The sequence below is a fragment of the Equus przewalskii genome, chromosome 10 (genome assembly GCF_037783145.1).
Source record: "Equus przewalskii isolate Varuska chromosome 10, EquPr2, whole genome shotgun sequence".
NCBI lineage: Eukaryota > Metazoa > Chordata > Mammalia > Perissodactyla > Equidae > Equus > Equus przewalskii.
Window position 1 is genome coordinate 26377501 of NC_091840.1, and position 6302 is coordinate 26383802.

The window sequence follows — 6302 nt, forward strand, 5'->3', positions numbered from 1 at the left end:
TAATAAAGTTATTGACTCTGAACTAGTCCCTTGTTTTAAATATGAGGTACACTGTTACTAGAGGTGTTGGTGTACAGTTTTATCTGATTTGTTCTGTTTAAGACTAATTTTTATAGAATTTCCACATTTCAAATGTTTTAAATAATGGTGCTTCAATTTTGGATATGAATAAATTTGGTTCTGAATAAATTTGAATTTTGCTTTTAATAGTGAAGATGTACAGTGAACTAGAATATATTTTTACATCTTTGAGAGATTTCCTTAGCAGTAGAAAATTAAAAATATCCTTCTGACCAAAACTATCATCCTCTAGTTATGAAATGATATAGAAGCGCATTCAAGAACTTTTAGCTAGTTTTTCGTTTTTTTTAAATCTTGTATCAAGATTTCTTTTAACTTGATATTGTCAGATTACAGATGTATTTATTTCTGTGTATAGGCTGTGTAGTACGTATAGCAAGGATTTTTTAAAAAACTGATACATAAGCAGGTGATTTTTTTTTGTCACATACAGCAGGTTGGCAGCATGTTTCTATCTAAAGCCAGCTTTGTTGACTGTATAAAAGTATTATTTCCAGCTACATATATAATAGCAATTCTCTGTGCTTTATAATTTCCAGATAGTACCATCAGTTTATAAGTAGAGAAACTGAGTAAGTGGGTTAAATGACTTCCCCAAGGTCATATGGCTCCATGTTGTTGGAGAGCTAGCACATGGAATCTAGGTCTCTGCCTCATGGTCAAATGCCTCACTATTATGATGAGACTATTCATTCTAATAGGTATAATGAACCATTACAGAATTTCCTAAAGCACCTTCCACCAAGCTTTGGAAAATAATGAAGCCGCTACTTCAGAGGCTCCGTATGAGATAATGTTATGGGGACAGAGCACTCCTGGCTTACCTAGCTGACCGTGGAGATGCAGCAGGAGGTGAATGGGTTATCTCTGAAATTTGTTAGAGATGATTGACATAGGGTTAAGATGAGATGGGAAACAATCTTACACAAAGTCAGCCACCTCTCAAGTACTACGTTGTGTAGTTTGATGAGATTGTGGTTGTAGAAGTAAAGGACTGAAAGTGATAGTTTACCATGTTCTGTTACTAAGTATAAAGAAAATCAGAAGACAAGACATTTGCTAAATTATTAAGGTGCTAAAATGCCAGATTTGTTCTGTTCTGCTTCATCTAGAATCAGTAGCTAACTTATTTTCAGTGAAGTACAGTAATGAGTTCATGAAAGTCTTCCTCTTCACCTCTACAGACAGATCTGTAGATCACTCTGAAGTTATGTAGGATTTGAGCGGGAGGTCTGGTCCCTTAGGGTGTCCATGACTAAGGTCTGGTCTTCGTTGTAGAGATCTAGATGTTGGGTTACCCCAGATACCCCAAATTTATCTGGCTCAAGAGGAAATGATTCTTACTAACCATATTAACAAGAATCCAGTATAGAGGCCATGTGCTAATAGAAGAAATAACGTTTCTGCTGTGCAGACCAAAAAGTTGTCAGTTGGTTATTGCAGATTTTTCTCTTTGAAAAGCCTTAAGGGGAGCCACTTTTTATTAATCAGAAGATTATTTGATAAGATTACAGTCAGAGAATCTATTGATTTTTTTTAACTTTTTAGTTTGGAAAATTTAAGACATACACAAAAGTAGAACAGTATAATTAACCTCTCTTAAAACCAATCACCAGTAAGGCTCAATGGCCAGTCTTCGTGTGTGTGTGTGTGTGTGTGTGTGTGTGTGTGTTTGTGTACATATATTTCCTGCCCCCTATCATTTTCAAGCAAGTCTCAGACATATCATTTAATCTGTAAATACTTAAGCATGTAATCTCTAAAAGATAAGGACTCAAAAACTAGTTCAGTAGTTAAAATAAATTGGATGAACTTTCAGTTGCCCAAAGTCATCAACTGTAGTACTGGTCTGATAGCTTACTTTTCACTGTGCCTCAAAGGGACCAGGTAATTGAGTCTGCTACTTAGGCATCCTCCCCTCTGCAGTATAGGGAGAGACTATGCATGCGTCATCTCCCTTTATGTGAAGACATATTTTTCCTTCAAACGTCACAATGCATTTATTTTTCAGTTTGGATTAAAACAGCTTTCTTGCCTTCTTGAGCTTCTAAGATTGCCCAGCTTAGGTGTTTACATCTTCTCCTCGTAGACAGCATTACTTACCTGCAGGATCTGTCTAGGTTTTTTCAGTGTAGTGTTGCAGAGGATAACTGACCCTATATCCAAGGTCTACGAACACTTTGATTACATGTGGGTTGACTTCAGCCACCTTCTGATTAAAGTTTCTAGAGAGGTTAAAACTGAACAGTTTAGGATGGAATTTTCTTGAGCTTGCATACATTCTATGACTTTAAAAATGCATTGTAGATGAGCTGTGTGACTATTTTTAAGTATTCTAAAGTGCATGAAACAAACACTTGAATTTATTATGTATCTTTTCTGTGAGATGTTTCTTCATTCAGGGTTTGTTTTCAAGTTTGAGTTCTGATTGAAGTTTAGTTATTTATGAAAGAACCCCAGGCAACTACTTTTTTAAACTTTTGTATTGTAATGCTTGTACATGGTTCAAAAAAACCCAATAGAAATGTTTAGTGATCTGTGTCTCCCTTCTGCTTCTGTCCCTTCTGTTCTTCCTCTCCAGGAGCTACTACTGTTAACAGTGTTCTTCCAAGTGGTGGTTTTTTTTGTGGGGAGCTGGGGGGGTGTAAGCGTATATGTATAGATCTTTTTTATATATGATAGTACGTCATATGTTCTGAATCTTGCTGTTTCACTTAGTATATTTAGAATCATTTATTTTGAGAAATAGGAGATAGCACTTTGAAGTTTAAAATTGTAGTTTTTAAAAGTACATTTCAAGTAAACCAAAGCAGAGAAGTAAATGTAGTTTTCATTGTTGTATCAGATTTTGAATTTCCTCTTTTAAAAATGCAGCTTGAGAGTTTGATAGTTGATCTATTTCTTTCCCTCAGCCATCTCAAGTAGGTCAGTTGTCAACAGCTTTAAGAATGTTTAGGAACAACAGCTTTGGCAAACAACTTGGCATAAATGGCTGTGCCGTAATTTCTCTTGTGGCTATTTCACCCCTAGATAACATACCATAGAGAGAAACTTTTAACATATGTGTACCAGGAGATGGATGTAAAAATGTCATAACAGCATCGTTTGTAATAGGAAGAAAAGGAAACAAAAATAAAAACTGGAAAGATCCCAAATGTCCACCCACAGTCCACTGGATAAATATTGTGGTATATTCCTACAGTGGAATTCCACAGACGTCAGACTGAACTACAGCTACATATGTGAACGTGGTTGAATCTCAACATAATGGTCACAAAAGGAAGTTCCAGAAGAATACATCCACTATGGTTCCATTTCTATGAAGGTCAAAACCAGGCTGTCACATATATATGTGGTAAACAAAAGAAAAGTAAGGAAATGATTAACACAGAATTCAATGTTATCCTTTGCATTGGAGGATGGAGGCAGATGAGAACTGTGGAGGGCAAGGAGGAGCCTTGAGAGGAACTGTTGGTGGTGCTCTGTTGCTAAAGCTGGGTGGGTGGTTTCTTTTTTAAACTATGTTGATGTGCTTTTGTATATATGATGTTTCTTAATAAAATTTAAATTTAAAAAAAGAATGGGAAAAGGTCTTGGTGTAGGTAGTGACTAATAAAGTAGATAAATAAGTATAATGTATTTCATGAAATTAACCCTTCAATGAGTGGCAGATTTAAGAGGTACTGTGCTTTGGATGCCAGCCAAATTTAGGTTCTTAATTGTAGTTCTTTAAAAAGTTAGAAACAGGACCTAAATCTGGGTTTTCTTTGTGATATCTTGTTTTTATATTGATGTAATTTTCATGTGGGTGTCAGGCCAAAAGCTGATGCTTTTGTACTGCTTGTCTAAGCAGCTTCCAAGGAAGCTTTTCTCAGACTTAGGCCATTCGAGGCTGGGGTGAGAACAGCCAATACTCCTGACCCATGTGTCAGCATGTCCCTCCCTTTGTTCACGTTAGATTGTCATGCTAGAGAGGCTGCTGCTACTTTTAGTAGGGTACCTTGAAGTGTTAGGAAAATTTGCCCTTTAGAAGGGAGTGGTTGAAACTTGAAATGTACCTGCAGGTGCATAGAATTCACATAGTTAAGGCCTTTTATCAGCACTGGCCCTCTTAGCACAATCATGCTCCCCAGGTGAGACTTGGACTCCCCCCCCCCCCACTTCGTGAGCTCAGGGCTTAGCAGTGAGTTCATTCAGCGCATCCCTGAGTGCTACTTTCGGGCCAGGTGCTTTTCTCTGATACCTTGTGTCCAACTGAACAGAGTAGGGGCAGCTCCTTACCCTATTGAAGTCTGCCCTCCCAGCGACTCCCCTTAGGCCTAAGAGTGGTGTAGGAAGGACTTCTGCTCTGAGGAGAGTGGAAGAGGGCAGTGCTGTGAGTTACTAGTCACCCCATTGTAAATGAACATAGATTGTGAACAACTAAGAATTCTAGATCATTCCATATTTTAACTTAAGTATGTTCCGGAACTTTTTAGGATTACATTCTGGTACCTGGTTCATTTCAGTGATTTAAAAATATTAAAATGGCATAAAAATCTTTTAGTGAAATTGCACCGTAATCAAATTAATTTTTGCAATCTATGCATGAAGTGAAAACTGCAATAAAAATTACTCTTGAAGCTCTTCAAATTTTTATTCTTCATCTGCAGCCTTAAGACTATTCATGTTATAGAAAGGTTTTCTTTTATTTTTGGCACAGGCTGTGTTTATTAACTTGGAAGGGATATTGAATTTGCTGGTCAACTTTGTGAATTAAGTTGCCCTCATTGATCTTATTGTAATTAACCACTAGGCAACACATGTGTAGGCTGTCAGGATAGTGTAAGCTTTCCTTCCAATAGTAAATTTTTTCAAATTTATTCTATCCACGTTCACTTAAAAACACAACCTAAAAATCTAATTTTTCCACAAATGGTGCTTTGGGGCCATTAACATGACTAACCCTGAGCCCCTTCCGAAATTTTCCTTATTCAAAACAAAAACTGAAAATACCTTAGGGTGGTGGCACTTGGGGACTGACCTCCTGTCATCCCCTATCACAATCCTCTGGCATTGGAACACTGAGCACTAGGTGCAATTGGCTTTCGTTAGAGGCCATGCTGTATTTTAAGAACACGTGTATGTGACTTGGATGCTGAGCTTACATTCATGCGAAGGTCGCTTCTACCATAAGAGGCCCATGGATACCTAGCAGATTGCAGATTCGATCTCAGTCATTACATTCCATGGATGAAATGGTACACACTTCTGCACCTGCCCTATTTAGAACATTTTCTCTTCTTTGAACAATTGGGTGAGAAATGTTCATGTAATGCCTGTGTCCCTTCCTCACCCTTCATCAAAACTGAGCATGGAGAGTTTGGAGATGAGGGGACAGCGGCCTGTTTCATGTGCTGGGGAGACAAGGAAGACACTGATTGCACAGAAGCTCTCTGCTATTTTATCCCTCAGTTCCATAAGAGTTAGAGACAACTACACAGTCTAGGAGTAATGGGTGTGTAAAGAAGTGACAGTGTGGTGTGTGTTAATAAAAGCGTGTAAAGGAGGTCCAGCAGCTACATGAATGCTTCCCAAGTACAAGCACTTGTTAACTAGACGTTAGAGTTGACCTAGAAAGATTCTAGGCAGTGTGGTAGGGAGGCACCTAGTGTGGAATGTGACGACAGCCCACCTTTGAGCTAGTTGTTAGCTTGTCAGCTCTGGTTGGTTTCACCTGAGTAGAGTTCAGTGCTGTGGGCTGTGCCTTGGACATTCTGCAAGTTGTATGAAAAATAGCCTCAAAGGTAGTTGCTCAAGTCATATAAGTCATGCCATTTTGTAGGTAGATTAAAGGTGTAAATAGGAAATGATAGTATGACATGCATTTAAAAACAAGGAGTACTGGTTGAAGCCCTGTGCCAAGTGGGTCCCGGCCTTCCCAGCTGCATCAGCGCAGCTTCCCCCTCCAGGGTTCATGTGAACAGACCCTGGCCATTTGTCCTGAGCGAGTCCCAGCAGTGCATACCTGTGCCTCGTTAGGGTTGAGGTACAACTGTACAAAATAAACATGCATTGGTAAGTATCATAATACTTTTTTTATAGTTCTATTTGTCAAAGCGCTTTGAATTTACTCTTCTCCCAGCCCAGAGAAGTTGGAGACGAAACAACTTTCTGAGGCACACACAAAAAGTTAGCACACTGGTACATGCATCCAGGCTTCATTGTTTAGAAAATGCTGA

General features: G+C 38.4%; 1 protein-coding gene across 9 annotated transcripts in view; it reads left to right on the forward strand.

Annotated features, from left to right (window-relative positions):
• The window catches only part of LUC7L3 (LUC7 like 3 pre-mRNA splicing factor), a 26308-nt gene extending 26286 nt beyond the window's left edge, over window positions 1-22 (forward strand). For all 9 annotated transcript variants that reach the window (XM_070562211.1, XM_070562219.1, XM_070562223.1 and 6 more), the window contains one exon: window positions 1-22. This exon is cut by the window's left edge. The gene's annotated coding sequence lies outside the window, so the exon portion shown is untranslated.
• Window positions 23-6302: the final 6280 nt, after the last annotated feature.